This window comes from Palaemon carinicauda, chromosome 22 (genome assembly GCF_036898095.1).
Source record: "Palaemon carinicauda isolate YSFRI2023 chromosome 22, ASM3689809v2, whole genome shotgun sequence".
Lineage (NCBI taxonomy): Eukaryota > Metazoa > Arthropoda > Malacostraca > Decapoda > Palaemonidae > Palaemon > Palaemon carinicauda.
This window is the reverse complement of record NC_090746.1, coordinates 15,843,633-15,863,091: the sequence shown is the minus strand read 5'-3', so window position 1 is coordinate 15,863,091 and position 19,459 is coordinate 15,843,633. Positions and strand designations below refer to the sequence as shown.

Below are 19,459 nucleotides of genomic sequence, written 5' to 3'. Positions count from 1 at the left end.
ACTTTTTAACCCTGATGGATAGGTCATTTATAGGGGAACCAAAGGTAGATTTCTTATAAAAAAAAAATACATCAAGAAACTTTATATTATCCTCATAAGGCAAAATACTATCATTTAAGAAAAGGGTAAAACGGATGGCTTTGGTCTTCTGAGGAAAGAACATGAATCCCTGAGAATTTACCATGCAGAAGCACCATTAATAGCAATTTGAAGGTTTTGCCAAGCTTATAGTGCAGATTACCCACTACAATAAATTGCAAAATCATCATCAAACAGTGACCCCTGTATGCCAGGAAGTAGGTGACTCACGAGACTATTGATAGCAACAGCAAATAAGGTCACACTCAGTACCTTGGAGGACACCTCCTTGTATGTAGGAAGAAGAGAGTTCTGACCCTACTCTTACTTTCATTAAAAGGTTTGATAAAAATTCTTATATATATATATATATATATATATATATATATATATATATATATATATATAATCCCACGAGGCCAACTGCTTCAAAATATCGCCCTTTCAGGTGGTGTCATATGCCTTTTTGAGGTTAAAATAAAGACACCCACCACCTGGTTTTGGCTAGAAAAGGTATTTGAAATTTCCCTTGATAACATCACCAAAGGATCTAGCTTACTTCGATTCTTCCCAAAACCAAACTGTCTGCTTGATAAAAGGCTTTTTGATTCTGGATACCACAGGTTTTTTGATTCTGGATACCACACAGTCTGTTGTAGATCATTCCCTCAATTATAGTTAAACCAAACGAAAGTGGCGGGTGAGACACAGAATATATCGTGTCGAACTCTGACGATTTCGGTCATTTTACCTGGACAGGGTGGTTTAGGGAATTCCCGAAACAGAAGATGGATTAAGGTCTTAAAGGTGGGTGGGTTCCATCAGTCATATCCTTTTAAGCTTTTTTTTTTCTCCAGGTGCTCAGTGGGAAGCAATTAAAAACCTTGGAAGGATTTTGATCCTAGGACAACAAGAGATTACAAGTCATTCAAAAATACTTTTCCTTAAAACCCACGTGTCTTATTCATAGGATTGTTGCTCTAGCTTTAATGGTATACAACTATTGTATATATGATACGTGCATACACAGTATAATATATATATATATATATATATGAGAGAGAGAGAGAGAGAGAGAGAGAGAGAGAGAGAGAGAGAGAGAGAGAGAGAGAGAGAGAGAGCTAGGTTGTCTTAGAATTAACAAAATGTACATCAAACTAATGTGACTGCAAATTTTCCCCCTAAATTGAGAACTAAAACTAAAGAAAATGGAAATAACTAGAAGTTGAAAAGCTAAATGTTAAACTACAATTGGGTATGATAAATCAGGTCAGATTCGTCGTTCATATCTTTACCGGGTGGTCTTGAAGGTATGATGTCCGAAATGTTTTAATGGAAATACAATACATTGAGAAAAGAGCTTCCCTCACCCGCCACTTTCGTTTGGTTTGACTATAGTTTGTATATGCATCTAGTCAAGGCTATCGGCCTATAACTAGATGGATATTCTGGGTCTTTACCAGACTTGTGGGCAGGAATTATGATTGAAGAATGCCAGGAATCAGGAGATGTATGATGTATGAGAAGCCCATAGACCATTAAGGTTTTCTAATAAAAGTTCCTTAGTTTCCACTGGGATATGTAAAATCATTTCATATCAGATGCCATCCTCACCTGGGGCAGTCAAAGACGAGCTAGAGATAGCATTTTGCATCTCCTCCATACTAAACGGTAAGTTGAAAACTTCAGTATTGGAAGGAGCAGGAGGAACAACTCATTGAGATGATTACTATGGAAAAATGAATTTGTTATTTGTGGAGACTTCAATCCTTGGATGGATGACTCATCAAATCTTTATGCTTCAGCATTCAGTGAGTTATTGGAATAATTAATCGGCGAATAATGTTGACTGTGCAACTACTTCAACTGGGCATACGTTGGACCTAGTTTTGAGAGATGGAAAGAGTAACATTGCATCTGATATAAATGTAGAAGAGAAGTGCACTATCTCTCCAGTGCTCAAACTTATTGCGTTTAGACTACCTCTACAGAAACATGCAGTGGTGAAGAAAATAAACTTAAGACATAAATCAGACTTCTCTTTTTTTGTATTTATTGAAGATGTTACAAAGAAAATAAATGATGCTATTGGCATTCCCTGCAATCATGATAACACTGGTTTACAAAGAAATTGAGGCAAGCACAAAAATAGCTCCTGTGATTTATAAGGCTAGACAAGCAACCAGTAATGTGAAGTTATGAATAAAAGTGGTTAGGCACTACCCAGGTTCGTTCAAGCTTCCTTTTCATGGTAATTTTCCACATTACTTGGTAGTTTTTCCAATAAATTATCTAAGTCTAGATACAATTGTTCAGAAACCATTCTAAAGGGATGACCAGGATACAAACCAAAAGCAATAAATCGCAAAATAGTACATAGCTTAAAAGAGTTTTTCCTTGGTTTTACTTTATAATGCTTTTAGATTTTTATTTCAAGGGACGAGTTTTTATTAAGACTCAACAACTGCTACCAGCAGAACCGCAATCGTCCTTCATTTGGAATGGGGATTTGTTCAAAATCCCAAAATATTTCTTGCAAAGTCTATGCCCACTAGGGTATACGCATATGACAGGCTTGGGCTAGTCTAGATTTAATTTCGTTGCTTACTGCTAGCCAAATCGGGCAAGCCGCCTAATGCAAATACGCGACCAGTCAAAAGTGACTTAATTATTTAAGACATCCACACAAATTGAACCCTTCCCACCCGCCCCCCTTTCCTAACTACAGCACGGCAGTTTCGGCAATTTGTGGGAGAATGTGGTTTTAGTTCCTCCGTTTTTGCCATAGATTGCACGGAAACACTCCGGACGTTTACGAGTGTGTGTGTGTGTGTGTGTGTGTGTGTGTGTGTGATTTGAGATATAGCTCTCTACTACAGTTTTTGTAGAACCTCGTACATAAAAAGAAATTGTAAACTTATATTATCAATAATCACTTGACAAAGACAGCTTTGTCGAAACAGTGCTGTAGTGACAGAAGAAATGAAAAGAAAGAATCTTCAACCAAAGGTTTACGCCGGAGAATAATAAAGGTGAGAAAATATGAGGAGTCCTGTAGGAAACACATTGACACCACTAAGGAAATAAACATTAATGAAAATATATTCAAATATATTGCCAGACATGCTGTTTAACCGTGACCACGCTGTCTAACCCACTCACTGTCTTGTATTATGAGTTCACTTGCTTGAGGGTACATTAGGCACACTTTTCCATTTGTTTCATTATTCCCTTTCCTCATTGGGCTATTTTCTTTGTTGGTACCCTTGGGCTTATAGCATCAGGGTTTTCCTATTAGGGTTGTAACTTAGCAAGTAATATTGATAATATAGATGAGATTGCTCTAACGGCAGAAAGTATCCAGCGTATTCCGGAGTTTTAAGAGTCAATATGATGGGCTAAACAATTTTTTTTTTTTTACCAGAAACTGGCATTTATTGGGGCCAGATAAGCAAACCACAAACTAACAATTGCAAGAAAACAGGATAAAAATATAAAACAATTATATTGGGGATTAGGGATCATAGGACTACAAGGAAACCTATCACAATGCCCAACAGCAAACGAAACTTAAGTAATTCAACTAAAGCATAACACATTTGACATAATGACATCCGGTAATGCATTAACAATGACAATTCTTGTCGCTTAATTATGTCAACTCATGTTAGTCGCCCCTTGCAGGCCAGGCGAACAATCCTTCAGTATTGTGCAGGCGTGTGTTACCAAGAAGGGAAGACATTTTACTTACTTTGCAAGTCAGGATACAGCAGGTTTTGTGTAACTTCAAGAAAACTTTTCTCTTGACATTTGTCGGTTCGGGCCTTTCCCAAAAGAGAATAAAAACAAAAAGTTGTTAATAACAACCAATGCAATTCGATGGACTCAGATGCTAGGCATTTGGGATTTTATTTAAAATTTCTTCTAGAAGAGTACCCATGTTTCCAAAATTATATAAATCAAAATGTAATATGTTAAGATAGTTTACCTGTTAATGTTTTATGGACATCGAACAATGGAATAAGCAGCGACATGCGTGTTCCCATCACAACAATTCTTTTGTTCACGGCCCTTAATCAGTTTAGATATTTGGAATGCCTGGCTATACATTAAGTAATTAATGTATATAGGAGTATAAACATGCGCAGTCCAGTCAATACATATAAACTAAAATTAAGACTTAGAATTTATACATCACCAAGGTAACAGTCACCAATACACAAGGTTTAGACTCCTGCGTTCGCGGTAGTTACAAAAAAAGTTGTAATACACTTTGGCAAGAGAAAACAAAGGTGAATAGGGAGCCGAAGTTATGACGTAAAATTACCACGATCTGGTTCACAACAACTGGTCAGGTGCTCACAGACCTAGGAACTAGCCAGTTTTCTAACACAAACCACCCTTTAACCTCATTTTGCAGTCATTATCCCATATGAATAGGTAAATCCGTAAATGACAGTGTGATCTGATTTGTAGTAGTTTTTAGCATACATTGTGTATTTTTTGTCATCAGAAAAATAGTAACTCAATGTTTGTGCTTGAACCAGTTTGGCCCGGGTACAACCGACAAGGGAACTGGGAAGAGAGGCACAAACTACCTGTTAGAAACACTTAACTAAAGGATTCTTATGAAATAAGTGTTTCAAATTATATACATATTTATCTATATAAACATTCTAGCTTTCTCCTTAACATACTTTAAGGTCTTAAAGGTGGGTGGGTTCCATCAGTCATATCCTTTTAAGCTTTTTTTTTTTTCTCCAGGTGCTCAGTGGGAAGCAATTAAAAACCTTGGAAGGATTTTGATCCTAGGACAACAAGAGATTACAAGTCATTCAAAAATACTTTTCTTTAAAACCCACGTGTCTTATTCATAGGATTGTTGCTCTAGCTTTAATGGTATACAACTATTGTATATATGATACGTGCATACACAGTATAATATATATATATATATATATATATATATATATATATATATATATATATATATATATATATATATATGAGAGAGAGAGAGAGAGAGAGAGAGAGAGAGAGAGAGAGAGAGAGAGCTAGGTTGTCTTAGAATTAACAAAATGTACATCAAACTAATGTGACTGCAAATTTTCCCCCTAAATTGAGAACTAAAACTAAAGAAAATGGAAATAACTAGAAGTTGAAAAGCTAAATGTTAAACTACAATTGGGTATGATAAATCAGGTCAGATTCGTCGTTCATATCTTTACCGGGTGGTCTTGAAGGTATGATGTCCGAAATGTTTTAATGGAAATACAATACATTGAGAAAAGAGCTTCCCTCACCCGCCACTTTCGTTTGGTTTGACTATAGTTTGTATATGCATCTAGTCAAGGCTATCGGCCTATAACTAGATGGATATTCTGGGTCTTTACCAGACTTGTGGGCAGGAATTATGATTGAAGAATGCCAGGAATCAGGAGATGTATGATGTATGAGAAGCCCATAGACCATTAAGGTTTTCTAATAAAAGTTCCTTAGTTTCCACTGGGATATGTAAAATCATTTCATATCAGATGCCATCCTCACCTGGGGCAGTCAAAGACGAGCTAGAGATAGCATTTTGCATCTCCTCCATACTAAACGGTAAGTTGAAAACTTCAGTATTGGAAGGAGCAGGAGGAACAACTCATTGAGATGATTACTATGGAAAAATGAATTTGTTATTTGTGGAGACTTCAATCCTTGGATGGATGACTCATCAAATCTTTATGCTTCAGCATTCAGTGAGTTATTGGAATAATTAATCGGCGAATAATGTTGACTGTGCAACTACTTCAACTGGGCATACGTTGGACCTAGTTTTGAGAGATGGAAAGAGTAACATTGCATCTGATATAAATGTAGAAGAGAAGTGCACTATCTCTCCAGTGCTCAAACTTATTGCGTTTAGACTACCTCTACAGAAACATGCAGTGGTGAAGAAAATAAACTTAAGACATAAATCAGACTTCTCTTTTTTTGTATTTATTGAAGATGTTACAAAGAAAATAAATGATGCTATTGGCATTCCCTGCAATCATGATAACACTGGTTTACAAAGAAATTGAGGCAAGCACAAAAATAGCTCCTGTGATTTATAAGGCTAGACAAGCAACCAGTAATGTGAAGTTATGAATAAAAGTGGTTAGGCACTACCCAGGTTCGTTCAAGCTTCCTTTTCATGGTAATTTTCCACATTACTTGGTAGTTTTTCCAATAAATTATCTAAGTCTAGATACAATTGTTCAGAAACCATTCTAAAGGGATGACCAGGATACAAACCAAAAGCAATAAATCGCAAAATAGTACATAGCTTAAAAGAGTTTTTCCTTGGTTTTACTTTATAATGCTTTTAGATTTTTATTTCAAGGGACGAGTTTTTATTAAGACTCAACAACTGCTACCAGCAGAACCGCAATCGTCCTTCATTTGGAATGGGGATTTGTTCAAAATCCCAAAATATTTCTTGCAAAGTCTATGCCCACTAGGGTATACGCATATGACAGGCTTGGGCTAGTCTAGATTTAATTTCGTTGCTTACTGCTAGCCAAATCGGGCAAGCCGCCTAATGCAAATACGCGACCAGTCAAAAGTGACTTAATTATTTAAGACATCCACACAAATTGAACCCTTCCCACCCGCCCCCCTTTCCTAACTACAGCACGGCAGTTTCGGCAATTTGTGGGAGAATGTGGTTTTAGTTCCTCCGTTTTTGCCATAGATTGCACGGAAACACTCCGGACGTTTACGAGTGTGTGTGTGTGTGTGTGTGTGTGTGTGTGTGTGTGTGTGTGTGTGTGTGTGTGTGTGTGATTTGAGATATAGCTCTCTACTACAGTTTTTGTAGAACCTCGTACATAAAAAGAAATTGTAAACTTATATTATCAATAATCACTTGACAAAGACAGCTTTGTCGAAACAGTGCTGTAGTGACAGAAGAAATGAAAAGAAAGAATCTTCAACCAAAGGTTTACGCCGGAGAATAATAAAGGTGAGAAAATATGAGGAGTCCTGTAGGAAACACATTGACACCACTAAGGAAATAAACATTAATGAAAATATATTCAAATATATTGCCAGACATGCTGTTTAACCGTGACCACGCTGTCTAACCCACTCACTGTCTTGTATTATGAGTTCACTTGCTTGAGGGTACATTAGGCACACTTTTCCATTTGTTTCATTATTCCCTTTCCTCATTGGGCTATTTTCTTTGTTGGTACCCTTGGGCTTATAGCATCAGGGTTTTCCTATTAGGGTTGTAACTTAGCAAGTAATATTGATAATATAGATGAGATTGCTCTAACGGCAGAAAGTATCCAGCGTATTCCGGAGTTTTAAGAGTCAATATGATGGGCTAAACAATTTTTTTTTTTTTACCAGAAACTGGCATTTATTGGGGCCAGATAAGCAAACCACAAACTAACAATTGCAAGAAAACAGGATAAAAATATAAAACAATTATATTGGGGATTAGGGATCATAGGACTACAAGGAAACCTATCACAATGCCCAACAGCAAACGAAACTTAAGTAATTCAACTAAAGCATAACACATTTGACATAATGACATCCGGTAATGCATTAACAATGACAATTCTTGTCGCTTAATTATGTCAACTCATGTTAGTCGCCCCTTGCAGGCCAGGCGAACAATCCTTCAGTATTGTGCAGGCGTGTGTTACCAAGAAGGGAAGACATTTTACTTACTTTGCAAGTCAGGATACAGCAGGTTTTGTGTAACTTCAAGAAAACTTTTCTCTTGACATTTGTCGGTTCGGGCCTTTCCCAAAAGAGAATAAAAACAAAAAGTTGTTAATAACAACCAATGCAATTCGATGGACTCAGATACTAGGCATTTGGGATTTTATTTAAAATTTCTTCTAGAAGAGTACCCATGTTTCCAAAATTATATAAATCAAAATGTAATATGTTAAGATAGTTTACCTGTTAATGTTTTATGGACATCGAACAATGGAATAAGCAGCGACATGCGTGTTCCCATCACAACAATTCTTTTGTTCACGGCCCTTAATCAGTTTAGATATTTGGAATGCCTGGGTATACATTAAGTAATTAATGTATATAGGAGTATAAACATGCGCAGTCCAGTCAATACATATAAACTAAAATTAAGACTTAGAATTTATACATCACCAAGGTAACAGTCACCAATACACAAGGTTTAGACTCCTGCGTTCGCGGTAGTTACAAGAAAAGTTGTAATACACTTTGGCAAGAGAAAACAAAGGTGAATAGGGAGCCGAAGTTTGACGTAAAATTACCACGATCTGGTTCACAACAACTGGTCAGGTGCTCACAGACCTAGGAACTAGCCAGTTTTCTAACACAAACCACCCTTAAACCTCATTTTGCAGTCATTATCCCATATGAATAGGTAAATCCGTAAATGACAGTGTGATCTGATTTGTAGTAGTTTTTAGCATAAATTGTGTATTTTTTGTCATCAGAAAAATAGTAACTCAATGTTTGTGCTTGAACCAGTTTGGCCCGGGTACAACCGACAAGGGAACTGGGAAGAGAGGCACAAACTACCTGTTAGAAACACTTAACTAAAGGATTCTTATGAAATAAGTGTTTCAAATTATATACATATTTATCTATATAAACATTTTAGCTTTCTCCTTAACATACTGGAAGGGGCTGAAGTGGCCAAGATTATAGTTTCGCCATTTGTGATGAATAATACTGACATTAGCTACACTAAATAAATACCATGCTTGCAGAAGTTGTTTAATACAATAGTCTGATTAAACTTGTCGGTTTAAGCATTACTCAGACTTGCCCTATTTGACGACATTGAACAGCTCGTGTACAATTCTATACGTTTCAAAATTTATAACAATTGTTTCTTACAAAAGTATATAAAAGACTGTACCATTGAACTCAATATAAAACTAAATTGAACATTATTATTAATTCAAAGATATAGCTTGCAATAATGATGTCATTAAACAAGGGATGTGACCAGTAACCAGAGAGAGAGAGAGAGAGAGAGAGAGAGAGAGAGAGAGAGAGAGAGGGGGGGGGGATGTCATCGACAATAATAAGAGAACGTTTATCCCAGGATGAATTCCACTGGTTTCTGTTATGTAGACTAAGATGAAATATTCCAAAATATTTAATTTGAAGGCAGCGAACAAACATGGTCAATGTACATTAGGATGTACTGCATTGGTGATCTTCATTACAGAAATTTATAAAAGTTATTTTTGTCTTGTTCCCTTTGGACTCGCTGCCTTTCAATAGATAAAGTTGAATTAAAAGAGTAAAGTATTGTAAACTTCCTTCTCTTGCATGATATTTATTAAACGTCGCTTGATAATTTAGGCAAAATTGAAAGGAAGAGAGGGTAAACACCATTTTAAAAGAAATTGCATGTGTTTTGGCAGTGGAGAAGGATTATTAGTTATTTTTTCCTGATGCCATTGTTGAAGGAAACCATTAAGAATACTTGTATAACAAATGTAAAGCTACTATTACTAAACCAACGAAAACTTAATCTCACGTTTTAAAAATAATAACTGATGAAGTGTTTATTGAAGAAGTTACAAAGAAAATAACTGATGCTATCAACATTCCCTGTGATCATGATGACTAAGCTAAGTGTGCTAACTGTATTATGACCACTTATTATAAAGTGAGTAAAAGTGAATATGATACCATGTGCCCACCGATGGAAAAGACTATAACCGTAAAAGACCAATCTCCTTGGTTTGATGTAGACTTTGGAAAATAAGAGGGAAAAAAGACGTAAAGAAAGAAAGTGGAATAGGTTATAAAACAAAGTACTTCGGTAGAATACAAAACTGCTGCGTGTCAATATAACTACCTACTAAGGAAAAAAATAGGCGAATACCATAAGAGAAAGATCCTCGAAGCAGCAACAGACATAAATAAGTTATATCGTCTCCTGAATGGTATATTGGGAAATGTAAAAGAAAAGAAGCTACCTGATGGATACGGTGACCAGGAACTACCAAATAATTTTCTAGTATTATTTAAAAACAAAATTAAAAACATAACCAGTTCATTTGTAAATACTCAACATCAGATTAATGATACACCCGGCACGCAGATAAAATTAATACGATTTAACAACATAACACAAAATGGCATCACCAGAATTATCAAGAGAGCAAAGAAAACAAACTGCACGATCGATCCTATGCCAATATCTGAAGTAATTGGGGAGGAGACTTTTCTAGTCTTGCCGAAATAATGATGAGAATAGCAAATGCAAGCATTGATGAATGTAGGTTTCCTAAATCTGAGAAAACGGCTATAGTCACACCAGTTCTGAAAAATGCACTGGACTACCAGGAATTAAGCTCATATAGGCCTATTTCAAATCTATCCTTTATCTCAAAAGTGCTTGAATATGTAATTCTTAAACAATTAGTCAGCCACTTGGAAGTAATAGAAGCTTTGCCCGACAACCAATCTGCTTACAGAAAAATATACTCTACGGAGACAGCCATCTGCTCTGTTGTAAATGATATGCTAGAAATGATGGATGAAAATAAATGTGGTATCTTAATTCTGTTCGATCTCAGTGCTGCTTTTGATACAGTTGTGCATGAACTGCTACTAAATGATCTACGGTCCATCGGCGTTGAAGTTCAAGCCTTCGAATACCTAAAAGACTACTTAATTTTTTTTTTTATCTTTTTATTATTAAATTTTACAAAAGGATCAGTACAATGACTTCATATATACAATATAAAATAATAATAAATTACATCCTTTACAAATAACAAAGTAAGTAAGCCTTATATCCTATAGAGTAACTTATATTTCTTTTTATTCTTTATTTTACAATAGCATTAAGTACATAATCTTTGGTAAAGAGCTTGTCTAATTTATTCACATAAACTTTACTCAATATAAACTTGGTTTTTGACATTTTATTCACTATATAAGTTTTTTTTTTTTTATCTTTTTATTATTAAATTTTACAAAAGGATCAATACAATGACTTCATATATACAATATAAAATAATAATAAATTACATCCTTTACAAATAACAAAGTAAGTAAGCCTTATATCCTATAGAGTAACTTATATTTCTTTTTATTCTTTATTTTACAATAGCATTAAGTACATAATCTTTGGTAAAGAGCTTGTCTAATTTATTCCCATAAACTTTACTCAATATAAACTTGGTTTTTGACATTTTATTCACTATATAAGTTATTAGGTTTGGGTCGTCTGCCAAAAGACCCAAAGATCGACCCAACCACACTCCTGCTACAAAATCTGATAGTAACACCATTGCAGTGTTTTCGTCTTTCTTCGATGGTGTCTTAAAATCAAACTTAATAATTCTTAGTAAACTATCTGTTTCAATTTTACAACAGCTATTTAGTATTGACTTTAACCAAATCAGAATGTTTTTTGACGAGGGACAAAAATAAAATATGTGCATATTATTTTCAATACATCCACAAAAGAGACATTTATCTTCATTCGAGATTTTCATCATATGAAGCCTATCTTTGGTATTAAGTATTTCATTAACGTATCTATAAACTATATCTCTGCTGTTCTTATCAATATACTTATTATTTACATGCTTCCAAATCTGTTTCCAATTAAAAAGCGGGTACAATAACTCTATCTTTGGTTTATAGTCTTTACAGTTCATTAGTAACCAGTATATTTCTTTAACAGACACCTCAGGATAATTCTTTAAACTATATACTTTCCTTAAAACATCTATCATCTCACTATAATATGATGTGATAAAAATAGTACAATCTCTATAAGTTTTGTCAGCTTCCATTAAAACACTAGCTTTTATTTTACAATAATAATACATAATCTCAAAACCATAACACTTACTCATAAAAATCTTGTTAAAAGTTCTGAACATAATTGATTTCGATTTATGTACAATATTCATCATGCCAAGCCCTCCTTCTGCCCTTGGTAAAAATACGGTGTTTCTTGCAATGGGTTCACAGCTTCCATTCCATAAAAATCTAAATAAACTCCTCTGTATTCGTTTGGCACAATCCTGTGGAACTATATATACATGTGACACATACCACGTTTTTGCTAAAATTTTACAATTAATTACAATACATTTTTGAAACACAGTCAGTTTCCTATTCCTAAATATACCTATAACTTTGTTTATCTTACTCTCTAGATTATTCCAATTTAGATTAACACTATCTTGATAATTATTACTATGATAAACACCTAGTATTTTACAGGAGTTATGAAGATAATGACATCCATTTATTGGCCATTCTGATTTATTTCTCCATTTCCCAATGCCTAAAATTGAAGTTTTCTTTCTGTTTAAATTTGCACCACTTGCCTTTTCATAATCTGTGATTATATTAAAACATTCTAATATTCCTTTGTCACTAGTAACTACGATAACAGAATCATCAGCATATCCTAGAACAGAAACCTTTAAATTATTTGGCAAATTCAATGACATGTCTACAAGCTTAATCTTCATCATCCTGTAAAAGGGTTCCTGGTAGATAATAAACAAAATCATGGATAATGGACACCCTTGCCTTACCGATTTTTTTTATAGGGAATGGATCAGAGATGTTACCATTTATGCATACTACACTTTCAGCGTCTTTATATAACATTTGTATTAGCTGAATGAAACTAGGATCAAAACCAAAGTTGCTCAATATAGCATATAAAAAGTCATGATCAACACGATCAAAAGCTTTAGACCAGTCTAAATTTATTATCGCAGCTTGTTTATCATTATCATTTGCATAAATCATAATATCTCTCATGATGGAATTCAAGTTGATAATTGACCTATCATCAACACAACTAAACTGCTCGCGGGAAATAATTAAATGTAACACATTCTTCAATCTATTAGTTATTATTTTCGCTATTATTTTAAAATCCACGTTTAGCATTGTTATTGGCCTCCAGTTTGTAATAAAACCTAAGTCTCCTTCCTTCGGTATAAGCGTTATTATTCCTTTATTCATTTTAGAGATGGTCTTATATTTGAAAATAAACTTTACTAAGCTCATAAAATCGTTTTTTATTTCTTTCCAAAACTTTTTGTAAAACTCAACAGTGAGACCATCTATTCCCGGGCTTTTGCCGTTCTTCATCCCTCTCAATGCTTTCAGCACTTCAGACTCTGTCACTTCTGAGGTTAAAATATCATTCTCATTCCCATCAATAACTTTATCTACTAGATTCAAAAACAGGTCTTGATAAGACTTATGACATTTCTCTTTTTTGAAAAGTTTTTCAAAATATTCCCTTATATTTAACGCAATAGCTTTGGGATTTAGTATTTCGGTACCATCGTCCCTCTTTATCTTATTTACATACGATTTAGAGTTTTTCTCCCTCCCTAATAGGTACGCTGAAACTTGTTCACCCTTTAACTTATCATCCACCTTTGCTCTAATTTTGACTCCTTCACAGATCTCGTCTTGAATACTATTTATTCTTAATTTCAAAGAGTTCACTAACGAAAACTTGTCCTTATTCAATACCCCTTTTCCTATTTCATCTTTCAACTGGTAGTTCAGTAAATTCAATAGCCCATATTTTGCTTGGTTAATCTGCTTTGAACACGTAATAAAGAAAGATTTCAGTTGAGCTTTCGCATATTCCCACCAACACAAAATATTTCCAACTCTATCTTTGCTCCTCTTGATATTATTCCAATTCATAAGAAAATTGTCTCTTACAATATCTGTATCTAGAATATTACTATTAAGTTTCCAGTACCCTTTACCTGGCAACGCTACATTTTCTAATTTCAAAGCTAATACTATAATACAATGATCAGTCCAGCTAACAGGAATATTTTGAATATTTGCCACATGGTTATGTAAATCTTTTAGATAAAACCTATCCAGCCTTGAACCATAATTCTCCCTAACATAAGTATACTCCACCTGGTGATGACATGAATTCCAAATATCTATGAGTTTCAAGTTGCTTTTCAAGTTTACTAATGACTTCGATAGAAGTTCACTATCGGAATTAGAACAATCTCTCATACAGGTAATAGAATTCCAATCTCCCCCCATAATGATATTACTTATATTGTTCCTTAAGAAATATAAAATATCTGTATTAAACAATTTCTCCCTTTCTTTCCTCTTACTATTCCCAGCTGGAGCATAAACATTTAATAATTGAACAGTAACGTTTGAATAGCGACAATTAACACTCATTACATAGCCATCAGTATCGTTTTCAAAATTCAAAATTTCCACATTAGATGTTTTATTTAAAAAGATTGCTATTCCACCCTTAAGAATTTGTGTATAATTAATCAACACTTTGCAGTATTTTTCAACATATTCCAATTTCCCTTCCCCTTTTATATTGTGCTCTTGGACGAAAATTACATCTAGATTATAAAGAAACATAAAGTTTATTATTTTAATTTGCTTATTCAAAGTATTAAGTCCATTTACGTTAACTGTAGCTACATTTAATGTGGATGAAATGAATTTTTTATATTATGTAAAATACATTTACAATACAAGATTAAATTGCTTTAAGCTTCTTTGTACACTTTCCTGTTTCATCGTCTGATGATAAATTCTGGTTTGTCCTTTCCATGTTTTGGCACTGGTCTTTCTTCAACGTTATCCTGAGTTTATTGCCAGAGTCTGTTTTCGTATGCCATGTTTCCATTTCCAAATCAGTACTGTAAATTTTTCTTTGGGCCGTAAGCAACTCATATGTTTCCTCACAATCCATTTTTCCCTCCTGATTACCTTTTATTATACTCGCTGCTTCATTTCCTGTTGATAACTCGTTTTCTTTAACATTTTTATGAATCTCAACCTTTGTTTTTGATCTACGCAATTCACTTACACCTATTGGTTGGGAAACCCTAATTCCTTCATCGTCATCATCCTGCTCGTAATCAAGGTTGTCCACAAAAAGATCCCTTTCATCTCCATAATTTAGCCCACTGCCGATTACCCCTTTCTCCAGTTTTCCATAAACATTTTCTTCCCTTATGCAGTCCACAGATTCTCCCAATACAATTTCCTCGTCCGGTTCTTTCCCTATCTCACTTCCAGCAGTCCTTTTTGATGTGCCTTTCCCAAGTTTTATCGAGTCACCTTCATCCTTTTCTTTCTCAGAATCATTTTTGGAGATATCCTTAACAATTTCTTCTATTGTGCAATCTAAATCCTGTTCTTCTATTGAATTGGGTCCTTCATCCTTATCCGTACCTTCGGTCACTATATCAGTATTTTGATAACTTTGGTTATCTCCTCTTTCTTCAACTGTTGCCTCTTCTACATTGCCTTTGTGCAACTCATTTGCTTTTACGCTGGTCTCATCCTTTCCTTCCGTAGGTAGGTGAGGGAACTCTCCTTCTTTAAACTTATATCTCACATCTTCGTAACTGCAGTCTTTAGCTAAGTGACCTATTTCACCACACCGAAAGCATGTCCGTGGCTGCCCATTATATAAGATGGTCAAGGTAAATCCTGAAACCGTAATTGATGATGGGACATTCTCTTTTAGTCTCATGCGGGCTGTCCTGACTCCCGTCAATAGCCCTTTGAATGGTCCGTCAGCATACCTGTTTACCCTGATTCCTTCCACTTTTCCATATTTTGATAAAACCTCGATCAGCTTTTCATCTGCGAATCCGAAAGGAGCATTCCTTATTGAAACATACGTAATGGAGGAGCTAAGATTTACTATCTTCACATTTCCTAACTGGTCTGAACACACCTCTTTGCCTTCATAATTTTCCATGAGATCATTAAACACGTTTGGTACTACTTTAACAATTACTCTGTTTTTATTTATAAATTGAACTCCTATAATTGAGTTATGAACCAATTTCATGTTATCAAACAACATTTTGCTAACAATATCCATAGTAGGGTGTGCAGTAAACTGCAGCCCAAAGGAGTCCTTTCTCCTAAACGGTGTTGAGTATGACCCCATACTGTTACACTGAAAATAGTCACTAAAAGAGTCAATAGATGGCAGCACCGTCGCCACCGTCTAGCGCAGACTTCCCCACCTAGGCCAGGCTAGGGGGGAGGGGCCACAACTCAAAATTAGAGAAAATCACAAAGTTTCCAAGGTTTATAACTGCACTGTCACGTAACCCACATTCACTATGCCTATTTCAGCACTAACGGCACATATTCACCGAAAACCTCACAACATATTTTCGGCGAAACTGCAGCTATGACACCAGAAATAAGCAAAATTGAACAGAAGCCGCAACAGATTGTTGTTTACCTACAGGCTTCTTCTTCTTCCCCTATAAAAGACTACTTAATTGGTAGAAATTACTATGTACAGAGGGGTACCCCAGGGGAGTGTACTTGGCCCAATCTTATTCTGCATCTATACTATCGGTCAATCGAAAATACTACAGAGGCATGGCGTGAAGTTCAAAACTATTTGCAGATGACACACAATTTTACTTCTCCATAAATGATATACATGACACTACTGAAACTCTAAACCGAATCCTTGATAGTGTTAGAGAATGGATGACATGTTTAAATTTTAAACAACTAAAATTAAATGAAAACAAAACTGAATTCATGGTGGTGGGAAAGAGAAACAGGTGAGAAACTTAGGTGATCTTCAAATAAACATAGATAATGACTCGGTGCCGATATCTAGTAAAGTTCGAGATCTGTGTGTATTTCTTGAGTGTAACCTGTCTCTGAATGCCCAAATAAATAATGTAATAAAAACTGCTGGTTATCATCTAAGATATATTGCGTTTATAAAAAAGTACCTGGACGGAAATTCTGTAGAGAAACTTGTGATTAACCGGGTTATTACCAGTTTTGACTACTGCAACTCTACTACAATTTACCAAAAGTGCAACTTAAGAAATTACAAAACATAATAAACAGAGGAGCAAGACTGATAAAAGGTGTCCCACCTAGAGAAAGGATCACCCCTATAATAATCGATTTACACTGGTTGCCGATTTAAGCGAGAATTGAATTTAAAATATATACAATAACCCACCAAGTTATCAGAACCGGGCGTCCAAAATACTAAAGAGAATAGCTACATATTGCGCAGCCAACAAATCGTGTCCACACGAGAATAGTTATGGACTGACAATGAATGTACTTATAAATAACATGGTAGGAAATTGTAACTATCATATTAGAAACATAGCATTTACTAGTAAATACTTAAATGAAAAATCTATGGCCATACTCATTAATCATCACATATTTTCAAGAATTGATTACTGCAATTCACTGTTCTATGGCTTACCAAATTATCAGCTGAAGAAAATCCAGGGAGTACAAAACAGAGCCGCTAGATTAATAAATGAACTACACAATAGGGGTAGAATTACCCCTGCACTGGGTCGTAAAATGGCGCCTCCGGTCAAGGCACAGCTCTGCCACAAAACACAAGATTTAAGGATAAATTAATCGTTACTTTACGGCCAGAGCTTATTTAATCAATACTTGAACATGGTACTTAACTTTCCAGAAGAAGGCGAGGCTGAAAGCTGCGACATGGCGAACAATTAACACTGATCAAAAAAGCTAACCAGGAAAAACCACTGCTATAAGCTACAAAGCGAGGAATGAAGACAGCCGTGACGTCACACAGAATGGTGGCTGTTTGTTTACATCTCGAGTACCGTAGTAGTAATGAAGGAGGGTAACTTTGGAGAGGCTCCTCAGTTATCCCGCCACCTTTCCCCAGCGAAGCGTTAACGCTATATGGGGTGCAGATAGCTATGTGGCGTGTTAATGCATGCTTTCCCTGCTGATATACGATATCCTAAAGGGAAACCTTTAGGGTATTCGTGCCAGAAGTTGGAATTCTGTGATAATCTTTAGTTTAATTCTCTGGGAATATCCACTGTAGTCAAATATACCCAAAGGAAGCTACTGAAGGAACCTTCCATCAGGACGGCATGGCTTGAGCCCAAAAAATGGACTACACAATAGGGGTAGAATTACCCCTGCACTAATTAAATTACACTGGCTGCCGGTAAAGGCGAGAATCGAATACAAGCTACTCTTACTAACGTTTAAGATACTGAACCAAAATATCTAAAACAATGCCTGAAAAAATTAGAACTAGAAACAAATGTTACCATAAGACAACAAATGTTACCATAAGACACATGAGTGACAAACATAGACTATCTGAACCAAGAACAAATAGTAAATTTGGTAAAAGGGCTTTTAGCTACTGTGCGCCTAGACATTATAATAAACTGCCAACTGAAATGAAGGACCTTAAGGGAGCAATTGAATTCAAGAAGAAACTAAAGACATTACTTTTCACAAGATCATATGATTTGGAAGATGCTACAATCAAGGAATTGTATAAGTTATAATGAAAATGTTTCGTTAGATGATTGATATGGACCCGCCCGAGAAGTAGTTCACTCGACTTCAGTGGAGGGTTGGATTTAAAACCCAAAACAAGTAAACAAGATGGCTTCAAACTATTGGAACCTAGATATATGTCTACTGTAGGCTCCAGAGCCTTTAAATATGCGGCCCCGAGACTATATAATAAGCTCCCACGAAACATTCGAATGATTGAACACATAAAAGCTTTCAAGAGGAAACTGAAGACTCTCATTTCATGAGTCTTTTGACAGGGACGATTTAACAGTAAATGAAGAATACGAGACATGAAACGTTAAATACTCTGCACAAATAAGGTAAAACAACAGTGGAGGTCCTGTAGAGAGTAGGATTCCCCTGCTGTATGGGACCGAAAAAGCAGCCATCAAAGTAAAAGTAAGTAACATTAGCAATAAACAATAAGGGGACAAAAATGTGAATGAATACTTACGGACTTTGTACTGCAAATGTAAAGCTATAAATCAGTTTATAAATTTATCTTTTGCACAATCTCTTGTTTTTAGAATGATATATTGTTAACTTGTTCTCATCATTTATTTATTTCCTTATTTCCTTTCCTCACTGGGCTATTTTTCCCTGTTGGAACCCTTGGCTTATAGCATCTTGCTTTCCCAACTAGGGTTTTAGCTTGGCTTGTAATAATAATAATAATAATAATAATAATAGTAAATTTAGGAGATAAAGATTTTTATCTGATTAGGAAACAATCCATTACTTCCCTTTTTAACACACTTATTTAATTTCTTTATTCTGAGCAAAGGCATAATTTTGAAGCTTAATTTTTTATGCGGCCACGAAATGACCATCAGTCTTTTATGGTGTACCTCAATTAGCCCTTACAGCTGTGCCCTCTCCAGATACGATTTTGCTTTTATTGCTTGGTCGATAATTGAGTTTCTGCTAAGTGCAGTACCGAGTAACTATTATCCAAAGACATATGTTGAAGAATTCGAACCCGAAATACAATAAAAAAAAGACTACT

At 35.1% G+C, this 19,459-nt stretch overlaps 1 long non-coding RNA gene across 4 annotated transcripts in view; it reads right to left on the bottom strand.

Annotated features, from left to right (window-relative positions):
- Nucleotides 1-19,459, bottom strand: part of LOC137616336 (uncharacterized) — a 1,379,772-nt gene that overhangs the window by 32,754 nt on the left and 1,327,559 nt on the right. Inside the window, exons 1-2 of one of the 4 annotated variants that reach the window (XR_011039401.1) lie at nt 4,067-4,310; nt 3,830-3,902 (exon numbers count right to left, since the gene is read on the bottom strand). The exons of the other annotated variants lie outside the window; for them this stretch is intronic. This is a non-coding gene — a long non-coding RNA (uncharacterized lncRNA). Of the gene's footprint in view, nt 1-3,829; nt 3,903-4,066; nt 4,311-19,459 lie in introns of those variants that run through there. 4 annotated transcript variants of the gene reach the window in all.